Source organism: Giraffa tippelskirchi, chromosome 4, assembly GCF_054371585.1.
Source record: "Giraffa tippelskirchi isolate mGirTip1 chromosome 4, T2T-mGirTip1v1.2.pri, whole genome shotgun sequence".
Lineage (NCBI taxonomy): Eukaryota > Metazoa > Chordata > Mammalia > Artiodactyla > Giraffidae > Giraffa > Giraffa tippelskirchi.
Window position 1 is genome coordinate 26000738 of NC_137278.1, and position 15576 is coordinate 26016313.

Sequence of the window (15576 nt, forward strand, 5' to 3'; positions counted from 1 at the left end):
TGAACTAATTCCCTGAGACACAGCAGAATGCTTCCCACTAAGATGCACTATGATACCATGACTTTGGCTTTCATGAGGGGTTCAGGAAATCATCTGCTGTATGAAAACCACACTAAATTTATTGTAAAACTGTTGTCAAGAGCATAACTATATCTGACTGCAAGTTATTTTTGTGAGTAAAGGCTAGAAAATTCTTGAGGAATGGTTGCATTTCCTCTACTCTGTTGAGGAAATTTATCAGGTTTTTCCTTACTGCTGTGGTTGCCGGGAAACTCCTGCATACATGTCATGATGGCAGCTCTATCACTTCTTACAATCAGGCAGGAAAGAAAGAAGAGGCCAAAACTGTACTGATCATGAAAGTTATGGAGCTATGATTATGACACTTATACATTTAATTATGCGTGTGTGTGTGTGTGTGTGTAAAACCTGGGATTAGGATGAAAAATCAGAAAGTGTTGCTTCAATTAGTAAGATAATAACTCTCATAAATATATGGTCCTGACCATCTGCAGACACTATTCCAGAAGGAACATCCACTTTGGGCCCATCCCCCAGTTTGGAAGAGAGCATTTGCTTCACTGAAGGATAGATGTCATCATTCATACTGTGGAGGCAATAACCTTTCACTCTGGTCCTTGGCCCTGGAAAAGATTGGTCAGGAAAAGAGAAAAAGCTGAACTCTTAACAGACATTGGGCTGAGCACATGAATGTGTTTTTGGAAAAGTACAGAGAGATTGGGAGCTCAGTCAGGATGCATGCAGAGGAATGGTGGATGGGCTCTGCACTACAAAGGGGAAAGAATTTTGGAGAGGTGCTAGAGGTGGGAAAGGGGTGGAGAGAGGACAGAAAAATGTAGCAGGAAGCTGGAGTCTAAGTGGACCGAAATGACCAAAGGAATTTTTTGCAATAGAAACTTTTATACTGCTTTGAAATCATCTAATCAACAAAGCTGTAAGAAAATCTAGTTCATCATTATATTAATAACAAAAATCACATCTTTTAATTTGTTTGTAAGGAGGATGCTGTTGGAGACGTAGAGAGGTGATAGGCTTTATAGAATAGAAGAAAAAATTGGGGTCCCCTGTTTAGTTGAATATTGCTTATTTAACTTATATGCAGAGTACATCATGAGACATGCTGGGCTGGAGGAAGCACAAGCTGGAATCACGATTGCCGGGAGAAATATCAATAACCTCAGATATGCTGATGACACCACTCTTATGGCAGAAAGTGAAGAAGAACTAAAGAGCCTCCTGATGAAAGTGAAAGAGGAGAGTGAAAAGTTGGCTTAAAGCTCAACATTCAGAAAACTAAGATCATGGCATCTGGTTGCATCACTTCATGGGAAATAGATGGGGAAACAGTGGAAACATTGGCTGACTTTATTTTTATGGGCTCCAAAATCACTTCAGCTGGTGCTTCCAGCCATGAAATTAAAAGACGCTTACTCCTTAGGAGGAAAGTTGTGACCAACCTAGATAGCATATTGAAAAGCAGAGACATTACTTTGCCAACAAAGGTCCGTCTAGTCAAGGCTATAGTTTTTCCAGTAGTCATGTATGGATGTGAGAGTTGGACTGTGAAGAAAGCTGAGCCCTGAAGAATTGATGCTTTTGAACTGTGGTGTTGGAGAAGACTCTTGAGAGTCCCTTGGACTGCAAGGAGATCCAACCAGTCCATCCTAAAAGAGATCAGTCCTGGGTGTTCACTGGAAGGACTGATGTTGAAGCTTAAACTCCAATACTTTGGCCACCTCATGCGAAGGGTTGACTCATTGGAAAAGACCCTAATGCTGGGAAGGATTAGGGGCAGGAGAAGAAGGGGACGACAGAGGATGAGATGGCTGGATGGCATCACCAACTCGATGGACATGGGTTTGGGTAGACTCCAGGAGTTGGTGATGGACAGGGAGGCATGGCGTGCTGCGATTCATGGGGTCGCAAAGAGTCGGACATGACTGAGTGACTGAACTGAACTGAACTGAAATAGAAAAAAGCAGGGCAAAGGTAAAGTGTGGACATAAAGAACTGTGTGTGAGCAGATAACTGGAGTGAGAAGTCTGGCAGAAACCTGAGGGCTTGAGCAACTGCAAACCCATGTAGAGAGGCCACCAGGGACATGGATTACAGGAAGGAGGCTCATGGAGACAGTATCTGAGTCTAAGGGACAGTGAGGAGCCACTGCTGCAGCTGCTGCTGCTACGTCGCTTCAGTCGTGTCCGACTCTGTGCAACCCCAAAGATGTCAGCCCACCAGGCTCTGCTGTCCCTGGGATTCTCCAGGCAAGAATACCGGAGTGGGTTGCCATTTCCTTTTCCAGTGCATGAAAGGGAAAAGTGAAAGTGAAGTTGCTCAGTCGTGTCAGACTCAGCGACCCCATGGACTGTAGCCTACTAGGCTCTTCCATCCATGGTATTTTTCCAGGCAAGAGTACTGGAGTGGGGTGCCATTGCCTTCTCCAGAAGTACCATCTGAAGTCCTTAATAACATGGGCCCAGATATAGGAGCAGAGTAGAACAAATAGAAAGATATTTAATTTTATTCTATATATGTGATTATTTGTGAGTTACTGTCAAGGAAAAAAATTATCAGTGTTAAAAAAATTACCAGTGTATAACTATTTTGGAAATGATAAGTTCACATCTTACTCTGGAGAGAATAAACTCTAGGCATCAAAAAGGACCAATTATCTATCATAACTGGATTACCTATGGGAAAGAAATTCAGTTTTAAGGTGCTTTATCACTGAACTCAAGAAGCAAAGATATTTGTGATTTTGAATATGGTTAAAACACCTAATATCTGGTAATATATTTCTCAATTTAAGACCCTGAAGGATGGGATGGGGAGGGAGGAGGGAGGGGGATTCAGGATGGGGGACACATGTACACCCATGGCTGAAAACCACTACAATATTGTAAAGTAATTAGCCTCCAATTAAAATAAATAAATTAATTTACAAAAAAATAAAATATTTTGAAATACACCTTCTCTTATTCTATGCATATATATATTGAGTTTTATTAAAAACTTTAATGTATCATTTATATCCTGCCTATTTCCAATGAAAAATTATTTGATGTAATTGCTAAAAAGAAAATAAATTGAATACCAGAAAACACATACAGAGAAGGGACTGGTAGAGTCCTTAAAAAGTGGCACCTTGAAACAATATTTAGGTAGAAGTGATAAGGTTTAAACTTCATAGCTGCCTTTCACTCACTAAACTCGTCATTCTCTTCTACTAGAATGCATTCAAAGGTATTTATTCTTTGATGTCACCTAACTGAATATTTGATTTACTCAGCATATGTTATAAATGTGCTCATTTTAACTGAAAGTGTGAAAATGTTAGTTGTTTAGTCATGTCCGACTCTTTGCAATCCATCACGGACTGTAGCCCACTAGGCTCCTCTATCCATGGAATTCTCCAGGCAAGAATACTGGAGTGGGTAGCCATTCCCTTCTCCAGGGATCAAACCCATCTCCTGTGTTGCAAGCAGATTCTTAACCTTCTCAGTCACCAGGGAAGCCCAAATAGTTTTCATATTAAACAAGTATTTAAAATAATAGTGATGTGTATGCAGTGCTGTAAGGTCTACATAACACATTCACAGACATCCCATAACATCTGACTCCAAACACTTGGAAATTAGAACTGTCCTATGCTGGGTTCCAGGTGGCTCAGCGGTAAAGAATCTGCCTGCCAATGCAGGAGACATAAGAGTTGCAGATTTGATCCCTGGATCGGGAAGATCTCCTGAAGAAGGAAATGGCAAACCCCTCCAGTATTCTTGCCTGGAGAATCCCATGGACAAAGGAAACTGAGGGGCTACAGTCCATGGGGTTGCAAAGAGTTGCAAAAAAGTCAGGCACGTCTGCACACCTGAGCACTAGCATGATGCTGAGTGCTAATACTCTGTCTACTTTTTGAAGTGTTTTCCCTACAACTTGATTTTACCCTCAGACAATGAAGTGTTAAAGACTTTCTCATTCCCAGTTTATAGAAGAAGAATAAAGTGCTACCATCAACTTGGCTTATTATTTAGAATGAACTTAAGAAAATGTATACATATCCCTGCCTATAAATTCACTCACTTCTACTCTTTGACTTATAGATCTTATTTTTAATTTTCAGAAATTTCAATATTATGATGTTGTACTACTTCTTCCATCTTAGTAAAAAGCAAAACATCATTATCAGCTCTAAGAGGTATATTTGTCTTCCAATTCCAGGAATACAGTAGACTGACCTAAAGTGGAGTCCCTTTTTGCACAAATAAAATATTACCAACAGAAAAGCATTTAAAATACACAAGAGAGCTCACAAGAAAGAGAACTTCCCAGCTTTCAGAAATAAAAACCAAATTAAAAGACAGAGGCTGAAATAATAGCACATAAAACTTGCAGAAGGCAACTGCACCAGTATTTACAGGGATATATACATTGGCAAACATATACACATATGGAAACCTACAAGCTAAATGTGAACTTAAGATACTCTAAGAAAGTTGTAGGAAAGAAATAATATTAAAAAGTAAGATAAAATAGAGAAAAACAACAAATTCAAAGCTTATTCTTTGAAAGGCTAATAAAATAGTCAAATTCATCACAAAACTAGAGAAGGAAAAAAATTGTAACGGGATATAACTGCAGGTACAGTGGAGATTTTTTCCAATCTTTACAGAACTTTAGGAATAGTTTTATGCTGGTAAATTTGAAAACTAGGATGTGATGAAAAATTTTACAAAAAAAACAACCTGGTAAATTATCATACAGATCTAAGAAAAATAGATAAACTGAGTATCTATTAAATCAAACTGAGTGAGTTAAAAAAATTCATCTCACTACCCCACCTTTCCATAACCCTTGCCTTCCCACAAACCCCAACATCAACACCATCAGACTCAGACAGTTTTATAGACAACTTTTACTAAACCTTCAAGGAACACAAAAGCTCTGTCTACACAAACTGTTCCAGAGAATAATAAAAGAAAGAATTCTCCCAAACTCGTTTTATGAGGCTATGATGACCTTGATTCCAATACGTGACAACCGAGGAAAATTATAGACAGATTTTACGTACTAACATAAATGCCAATATCCTCCACATTGAATAAACAAAATCTTTCCACCTTCTTCACCCCAGAGTTATCAGAGACCAAGAAGAGATACTTAAAATGGATGTAAACCAGCCTACCCAGCCATCATTTATCATCTGTCAAGAATGTGGAGTCCTGGCTACTCTCCCCCAAAGGGATCAACTGGGCCCCACTTGCTGGATCCGACTACACCCTCTTCTCTCAGGGTTTCACCCTCCTCTTCTGGGATCTGGAATCTGGAGAGGACTTACCTTGTGGAACTAAGTTTATGCTCCCCAGACGTTTGAGTCTCTTCTTTTTTTTTTCTTTTCTTTTTTTTTTTTTATTAAATAAATTTATTTATTTTAGTTGGGGGCTAATTACTTTACAATATTGTAGTAGTTTTTGCCATACATTGACATGAATCAGCCATGGGTTTACATGTGTTCCCCTTCCTGGACCCCCCTCCCACCTCCCTCCCCATCCCATCCCTCTGGGTCATCCCATTGCCCCAGCCCTGAGCATTTGTCTCATGCATCGAACATGGAATGCTGTTCTGTTTCACATATGATAATATACATGTTTCAATGTTATTCTCTCAGAACGTCCCACCCTCACCTTGTCCCTCAGAGTCCATAAGACTGTTCTATGCCTCTGTGTCTCTTATTCTGTCTCGCATATAGGGTTATCGTTACCATCTTTCAAATTCCATATATATGCATTAGTATACTGTATTGGTGCTTTTCTTTCTGGCTTACTTCACTCTGTATTATGGGCTCCAGTTTCATGAGTCTCTTTAAACAGGGTCAAAATAGAACCCACAGAGTTCCACACATGATGAGCTCAGAAGTCACCACTCCATTTTAACAACTAAGAACTGAACAGACCATATCAACATTTCTTGGATCCATAAGACAGAAAAGGACACAGGGCTCACTATGGACCTGCAAATTGGAGGGACAGACTGGAAAATGAAAGAGGTCATGGCTCACCAGGAGAGAGACTCATGAGCAGAAACTGCAGGGAGAACCAATGTAGATTAGGAAAACCTGAACTTGGTGAACTGTTGGAAGCTCAGTGTAGATAACTCCATTAAAAACTCTACGGGGGGTTCAGGATGGGGGCACATGTAGACCCATGGCTGATTCATGTCAATGTATGGCAAAAAACACTACAGTATTATAAAGTAATTGGCCTCCAATTAAAAAAAAAAAGAAAAAAAAAACTCCGTGGAGAATTACTCATTGCCAGGGTGGGGGGGTGGGGGGATATTGCAACAGTTTTTTGAGATTTACCTTCAGGAGCTTGACTAGGTTTTCATAGTAAATACTGGAGAAAAATCCCCTTTTGCTTCTGGCAGAAAAAGAGGAAAGAAGCCATTTTGAAATACACCAGCTCATTTTGTTCTTGACAAAACCTGTCCACAGGAAAAACCAGTTAACTAGATGCTAACCTGATGAGGTATTATCAGAACCTAAATGATCTGGGGGAAAGGAAATACCCAACTGCAGTCCACTTTAGCCTTCCATATGGGAGAAGAGAACTACCCAACTCCAGCTCACTTGAATCATCCTGTAACATGTAAGAGGGGAAGTAAAAAATGAGAGACAGTTGTGAAGTTCACAGTCCAGAGATGCAGGCTTGTTACAAGACTGAGACATAATTGTAGGAGTATGGAATCCCCTCCCCCCACATTCTACCCCATATTACTGAAGGCTTATTTACAGCCGTTTCTTTGACCTGGTACATCAAGGGTCATGGATTCAATCTCTGGTCCAGGATGATCCCACATACTGCCGAGCAGCTAAGTCTGTGTGTCACAAGTACTTAGCCTGTGCTCTAAAGCTGCAGAGGGGGCCACAGCTACTGAAGCCAACACACCTAGAGCCTGCGCTTCACAATAGGAGAAGCTACAGCAACGAGAAGCCTGCACACCGCAGATGGAGAGTAGTCCCTGCTTGCCAAAACTAGAGAAAGCAGTGAAGACCCCGTGCAGTTAAAAATAAACAAATTTGATTTTTTAAAATTTAACTTAAAAAAAAAAAAATAGAACCAGACATCCACTCTTCCCTACCCCACCAGCCTACAGCCTCACCTCTAATATCCATGCTGTACATATGGAGTCTGATTTTACTGTGTCCATTATACCCAGTTATCACTACAGACTTTTGAGTAACCCCTCAACTCCATCCCTTGTGGCTCAGCTGGTAAAGAATCCGCCTGCAATTCGGGAGACCTGGGTTCGATCCCTGGGTTGGGAAGATCCCCTGGAGAAGGGAAAGGCTACCCACTCCAGTATTCTGGCCTGGAGAATTCCATAGATGGGGTCGCAAAGAGTTGGACACGACTGAGAAACTTTCACTTTATTTCTCAATTCCATCATTCTAACCTGAAATTTCTACACATATGGTCTGTTCCATTATTGTCTCCTAACCCCACCTCAATTCTTAAATTCTGTCTATCATGATCTCTGGAATTCATTGCTAATTAATCGTAATATTTACTGTATACTCAAAATCAGCTCTAGACATTCTTTATCTTCATGTTTTTACAGCAACATGACCCTTCTCTGAGATGTTGCTTCTACACAGCCAGCCCTCTTAATTGTAGGAGAGATATGTATTCTCTGTATGCTTCACTGCCACTTCTAAACCATTCTCCCCTGCTCCTCACTTAAAACCCCAGCTTTAAGTCTCATGGCATCAGATTGCATCACTGCTTCCATTGCTTTTTGCTATCATCCACCTGTTCCCCTTCAAATCCAATGTTCATAGTTCTGGGTTCACTGCCTGTAACATTATTCCTATCTTAATTCTTAGTGATTTCAAAGTGCATATAGATGATTCTTCTGGCAACTATTGACTTCTTTTTAAATTTTAACTGGAGGATAATTACTTTACAATATTCTGTTTTTTTTTTTCCATATATCAACATGAATTGGCATATTGGATACATCAGAAACAGGTATACGTGTGCTCCGCCCATCCTGAAATCCTCCCACTACCCTTCCCACCCTATCCCTCTAGGTTGTCCCAGAGCACTGACTTTGGGTGCCCTGCTTCATGCATCGAACTTGCACTAGTCATCTATTTTGCATATGGTAAAATATATGTTTCAATGCTATTCTCTCAAATCATCCCACCCTCGTTTTCTCCCACTGAGTCCAAAACACCTATTAATTTCTTGAATGCCTCTCTTCAGTTAATCTTGTCCTAGGGACTCATTCTCGTGGTTATATATCAGACTTACATTTCTATAACTGCAATCTCTATGTAACTTCAGTCACACGCATTTTGCTCTTGACTATAATTTCTATTTTCCTAGTTCTCTCTTCCTAATACCCTGATTCCAACCATAGATGCTCAATATTTATGGACAATCTGAATAAATGCTTGAATATAATTAATTTAATTATCAAGTAAAAAGATCTGTGATCACTGCAACTCAGGAAAAAAAATAAGTATTTGAAAAGTTAACACCTGATTAATACCTGGAACATCTTGTACTGTCAGAAAGTGAGGAAGTGCTAAAAAAAAAGTCATAATGATGAGAGTATGTCAATGACACATAGAATCTAAATTAAAGATTTCCTGGTGCCAAGTCTGGAACAATTTGAGCAATAAAAAAATAAAGTGTTATTGGTTATAACCCCAAGTATAAAATGAGTTCATGCTGATAAAAATCAGTAAATGAATAAATTAATGAATAGGGTGAATAGAAAAATATCCCATTCAGAAGAACTCCAAATAATTTATGTAGATACTCTGTTTTCAGTGAGGTGAGGCATAACTCCTCCCTGCTGGAGTATGGGCTGCATGGAGTCACTTAATTGAAAAAGTACAGAATGGGGACTTCCCTGGTGGTTCTGTGGTTAAGACCTTGCTTTCCAATGCAGGAGCTGCGAGTCTGATCCCTGGTCAGGGAGCTAAGATCCCACATGCCTCGAGGCTAAAAAACAAAACAAAGCATAAAGCAGAAGCAATATTGTAACGAATTCAACAGACTTTATAAATGATCCAAATATATATATATATATATATATATATATATATATATATTTACATACATGGGCTTCCCTGGTGGCTCAGATGGTAAAGAATCTGCCTGCAATGAGGCAGACCTGAGTTCGATCCCTGGGTTGGTAAGATCCCCTGGAGAAGGGAATGGCTACCCACTCCAGTATTCTTGCCTGGAGAATTCCGTGGACAGAAGAGCCTGGCAGGCTACAGTCCCTGGGTCGCAGAGTTGGACATGACTGAGCAACTTCCATTTTCACTTTCATATATATATATAGTACAGAATGAAAAGAAAGAAAAGAGTACAGTGAATGAACCAAACACCACCTCAATCACATGACCAGCATCAACTTCAACAGTGAAAAGTCAAGCTCATAGCATGTACCCTTGGTCTGACGTGATGAGAATGGCACTTCACCTCTGCAGCCATCCTCCTCAAAGTCCTTAAAGAGTCCCATCATAAGGAAAACATAAGACAAATCCCAGTTGAGGGACACTCCAAAAAAACCTAGCCAGTACTCCCTAAAACTCAAGGGAATAAAAAATAAGTAAAACCTGAGGAAATGGCCATAGTTAAGAGGACCCTATGAAGAAGACAGGATGCAAGTCTAACATAATATCCTGGGTAGGATTTTGAAACAAGAGAAAAGTACACTAGATAAAAACTAAAGAAATCTGAATAAAGTGCGGACTTCAGTTAATAATAATGATCAATATTGATGTATTGATTGTGATATGTATGCCATATTAATATAAAATGTCAATTATAAGGATAACTGTATAGGGAGACATATATGGGCATTCTCTGTACTACACTCAAATAATTTTTGAAAATTTAACGTTACTCTGATGTTACATTTTTAAAATCAGAGAAGAAGTAACTAGACAGTACAGTAAATTAAAAATTAGTTCAACTTCACTAATAAACATGAATATAAATTTTAAAAGAAAAAATGAAAAGACATCTCTGATGAATTGAAAACGAAAGTGTGAGTGAAAGTCTCTCAGTCGTGTCCGACTCTTTGCAACCCCATGACTATGCAGTCCATGGAATTCTCCAGGCCAGAATACTGAAGTGGGTAGACTTTCCCTTCTCTGGGGAATCTTCCCAACCCAGGGATCGAACCCAGGTCTCCCGCATTGCAGGCAGATTCTTTATCAGCTGAGCCACAAGGGATTATCTGATGGGTTATCTTGTATCAAACTAATCCCACCGAGAACACCTATGAAAGATGAATAAAATATTTTCAATTGATTTAACCTATTGCGACATGAGCATGCATTCTACCTCTACCTATTTGTGGACAATCATGTACTTGTGGATCATTGATAAACATCACTATTCAATAAAATCTGACAAGTACATACAGTTGTGTGACAACCTACAAACTATACGGAACATTTCCATCAAGTCAACAAGTTCTCTCAATCCCCTTTACAAGCAATCCTCCTTTCAAAACCTAGAAAAGCAATTGCTGTCTTTCAGGCACTATACCTGCCTTTTCTGTCACTTCATATAAATAGACTACAGAATGTAGTCTTTTGTGTCTGTCTTTTGTCACTAAGCTTAATGCTTTTGAGTTTCAATCATGTATACATGTAGCAACATTTTGTTCCTTTCTATTGATGAATAGTTTTCTTTTATATGTATATACCACAAAATTTTTTAATCTATTCACTAGTAGATGGATATTTGGGTTGTTTCCTATTTAGTATGATTATGATAAAAGATACTATGAGCATTCCCAAGCAAAACTGTGTATGCACATGTTTTCATTTCTCTTGGATAAATTTTAGAGAGTAGGAATATTGGGACATGTGGTAAGTGTATGGTAACTTTATAAGAAAACACCAAAATGTTTTCCAAAGCGGCTACAACATTTTTCGTTTCCACTTCCAATATATGAAAGTTTCAGTGTTTCTATCATCTCAATAACACTTGGTATTTTTTAATTTAGCCATTCTAATATGTGTGCAATATCCCTTTTGTGTTTTAATTTGCATTTCTCTGATAACAATGACATTGAACACATTTTCAGGTGTTAATGGCCATCCATATATCCTCTTTGATGGAATGTCTGCGTAGATTCTTTGCCTTAAAAAAAATTAGATCGTCTTTTTCTTTTTTGTTTGTATGAGTTCTTTGTATCTTACAGGTACAAGTCCTCTCTCAAATGTTTTCTCCCAGTCTGTGGCTTATCATTTAATTTTCTTAACAATGTCTTTTTTTACAGTATATTTTGAAGAGCAGATGTTTTTATTTTGTAATCTGTGCTCTTATGTACTAAGAATTTTGCCTAAGAAGGAACAGTCCTAATTTTAATTAAATACACATCGTCTGTTTTTAAAAAGAGACGGTCTGGATGGCTGACTATAGGCAGGTAGCAGGTCAGGCTGGGTGATAAACAGAGTGTGTAGGTGTCTAGGGGTTTAGGACTTTGGGACAAATACACTGTTCTCACCATAGGCCTTTGCAATGAAATCAGACCCATGTAACCTACCCTGATCTGGGTCTTCATGTCTCTGCTCCTCTGCTAGATAGAAGCTTTTCTGTCCTTAAGTCCTATTAGCAACAGCAATTCTCACTGTATGGCCCTTTGGATATTTCAGTGTTTTTTAATATTTTAATATATTTGTTCCCTACAACTCCATGAAGTAGGATTGAAACATTTACCGTTTTGTTTTTTGTTTCATCTTGTTTTGTTTGACACACAAATTTCTACTTCCCATATGCATAGTTGAGAATTTAAGTGATTTGCCTAAGGCCACATAAATATTGAGTGATTAAGATAGGACTGGAGTCCAAGTCTCCTGATACCACACATGGTATCTCCTGCTTCCTTGCATGAATGTTTGAGCAACTGTGCATGTCTGGATGCTCAGTCGTTCAGTCATGTCCAACTCTTAGAGATCCATGGACTTCAGTCTGCCAGGCTCTTCTGTCCATGGAATTTTCCTGGCAAGAATACTGGAATGGGTAGCCATTTCTTCCTCCAAGGGATCTTCCCCACCCAGGGATCAAAACTGCATCTCCTGCATTGACAGGTGGATTCTTTACCTCTCTGCCACCTGGGAAGCCCTGAGCAACAGTGTCTGAGCCCAGCTCCCCTCTGTGGATATGGTCAGGCCAGGCTAGAGAGGTTGGGTTAGGAAGAGAGACTGTTCATAAAGAAAGTTTGGGACAACCTGATGGCACATTATCATCCCATGTCAAAACAAAAGACGTTGTGATATGATAGGAAATTAGATAAATGTGAGTTCTGAATCCAATGTGTCTAGCTTTAAAAACTTTTGTCTTCTGAGTCAACATGTTTCCCTAAAGTATTTGAGAAAAACAATCTCTCATTCATTAGCTATGTATTTCTTAACTCAGATAAGCAGTGTCCTCTTAATACTATGAGTTTTTTGAGCACCTATGTATCAGAAACTGAAATCATTTTATTTACTTATTTAAACCTCAGATCATCTCTATGAAGTAGATAATCTCATTCCAATTGATCAAAAAATAAAAAAGAGATCACATTTTGCCTCAGCTCCCATAAAGCATATGTTGGGGATTCAAGAATTTTCAACTCCAAACCCAGGCTCTCAAGCACTTAATCTATACTGCCTCTGGTATTTAAAATGAGCACATTAATCCCTACTGCATAAAGTTACTTTGCAAGTTTGGAACAATTCATGTTAAAGTAGACTGTGAATACTTTTCTTTATTCAATTTCCTCCCCCTCTCAGTGTATGAGAGGATTAAAGTCCCTAGCCCAACTTGCAGTTGGTGGGAGTTCCTATTTCAGTTCTTCTTAATGGGTTATGGACAGAACGGACTTGAACCACTTGGGGGGATGGAATATTTAATTGTCAGTACAGGATCATTTAGTTCTCATTCTGCATGGGGTATTATGAAAGTGTGTGTTGATATGGAAGTGCAGTAATTTTCAAGTACCCCGGAATGCTGAGCCAACACATGGAGGACAGCTGCCTTGGAAAGTTTTGCAGAGTGAATTTCATATGAGAGAGAAATAAACTTGTCTTCAACCACTGATATTTGGGGGTTTGTTACCATAGCAAAACCTACTGCATCTTCATCTATACAACATAGCACCTGAGGTGGTAGTGACAGTGATCATATTTTAGTGGTGGTTGATCTTGATGCTACTGTCCGTAAAGACCATCAGCCCATTCCCCAAAAGCAAGTCCTTTATGGTCCTTGACCTCTTTTTCTTAGACAGGCAAAAGAGTATTTTCATTATCAAAGCAGCAAAATTAAAATGTCTTTGTAAAACATAATTCAGTGACATAGTCAAGGAATAAATATATTGTCTGGAGTGTTCGGCAGAAGTTTAAGCATCAGATAAACAGTCTTTCCCCTTGAGTTGATTCTGGAGGCTCTCAATCTACTTACAAGTAATTATAAAGGCATTAAACTCACAAGCATGAATGGATTACAAACCATCCCACCACTAAGTAAATTTAAGCAGTCTTCTTGATCTCTATCAGGAAAACCTTCCCCCCTTAACAAGTTCCACATTGCAGACAAACCTTTCTGCCATCTGCTCAAAGGGAAACATGTGGCAAGATCCTGCATTTGAACATTTTGCCCTTGGTAAGGAAAAAGACCTTAGGGAATTTTTTTTTTGTAAAACCACCCTGTTGGCACACAATTTGTGGCCAAGGTTTGCCCTTTGTCCCTTGTGTGAAATGATCTATTTTGATATGAATGTCACTTTAAATCAATGTGTATGAGATCATATTTACATACACTAACCGCTAGTGTAGTTTCTAGTGGTGACGATGATGGTGGATCCCTATACTGCCATATTGAGGATTTGAATTTGGTGATGATATCAATGTCTTCTAAGCCACAGAAGGAAATGAGCCATCGTTTAAAAGCTCCATAACCTTTCTCTACTGCAGCCGCTGCATGTTGCACTGTTTTCCTCCTCTTTCTTCATTAAGCTAACTCTTACTCTTCTTAGGTGTATTCTTTGGTCACCCCATGTGGGTTAAGTAACTCTTCTCTTTGCTCCTTTAACCCTGTTCTTACTCCTGTTTTAGTATAATGAGAAGGATATTCAAATATGATGTGCTTACTGACTTGGGGGAAGTTTAATGATGTCTCAGCACCATGTGTATTTTTTCTGTGCCTTGGGCATCAATTTTCATATGAAACTTCAAGCAAGAGCTGGAACATCCCACAATAGGTGATTTAAAGCATTCTCCTCCCACAGACAGCACACATGAGATCAATTCTCCAGAAGCCACCAAAGAGAGTTCAAATAGTTTCAAGAAGTCTGAGATTAGAGAGGAGAAAAGATAGTCATCATACTAAGAAAGAAGGCAGCTTGCATTGTGCAGAGCATACTTGATGTAATCAAAGCCATCCGTGTGGATGACGGCCACACACTCAGACTCTACACTTTGATCAAGGGTACTGGCAAAAGCTGGACTTCCCCGGTGGCTCAAGGGTAAAGAACCCCCCTGCCAATGCAGGAGACGTGGGTTTGATACCTGTGTTGGGAAGATCCGTTGAAGAAGGAAATGGCAACCCACTCCAGGATTCTTGCCCAGGAAATCCCATGGACAGAGAAGGCTGGCAGGCTACAGTCCAGGTGGGTCACAAAGAGTTGGACACAACTCGGCAACTAAACAACAACACTGGCAAAAGCTAAGGATTCAGTGTGACTAGGAACAAGGGTCTCAAGATGAGTCAAGAAGCAAACATCTAAACACACACTGAACTAGGATAAGAGCAAACAGGGCATATACCAAGGATGATCTAGTTTGGATCATAATCAGGTGCAGCTTTGTAATTCCAACGTTGCAGTTTTATAATTCACACTAGAATCTTAGTGGGAGGTAAGGCTGAAAGGGTTTGGAAACACACACAAAAAATTGACACATAAAATCTGTTTTATAATCAGCTGTATGTGACTCATTTTCAATAAATTCTTCCATGGTTTTCAAATATTATTATAGATAAAGGAGGAGACTAGATGTTCCTGCCTGTTTCAATCAAGTTTTAAGGCAGATGTGAGCAAAACTACATAAATTTTCCACATTACAGAATCTTGTTTTAAGGAAGTGTATTTCTACCCAAGTATACTAAATGTTGTAGTAGTATTTACCATGTTCTGTGTATCTGTCCATGGGTTTATTTCTCTTGAGGACAGTGTCTCACACATTTTTTATGGCCCATGTGTGTAACATAACAATTAATGAATTAAGACATTAGTTATATTAATGCTATACATTATACATATTATATGCTATAGCAGTTATATATTAACCAGCATGGCATGAAAACTGTTATTCTAACCATTGGGTAGAGAAGGATTTCTTAAAATGACAAAGGAAATAGTAATACCAAAACTGAAACTTTTTTCATATTAAAATCAAAATATCTGTTATATTTTGATTATATAAAACACTCTTAAAAAAGCAAAGAGTTAAGATAGAGACTGGGTAATATGTTTGTAACA

The 15576-nt window shown here is 38.9% G+C and overlaps 1 long non-coding RNA gene across 2 annotated transcripts in view; it reads right to left on the bottom strand.

The window, feature by feature from the left end:
- Positions 1-15576, bottom strand: part of LOC145503708 (uncharacterized) — a 211241-nt gene that overhangs the window by 15962 nt on the left and 179703 nt on the right. Inside the window, exon 6 of one of the 2 annotated variants that reach the window (XR_014051674.1) lies at positions 8937-9032. The exons of the other annotated variant lie outside the window; for it this stretch is intronic. This is a non-coding gene — a long non-coding RNA (uncharacterized LOC145503708). The remainder of the gene's footprint in view (positions 1-8936; positions 9033-15576) is intronic. 2 annotated transcript variants of the gene reach the window in all.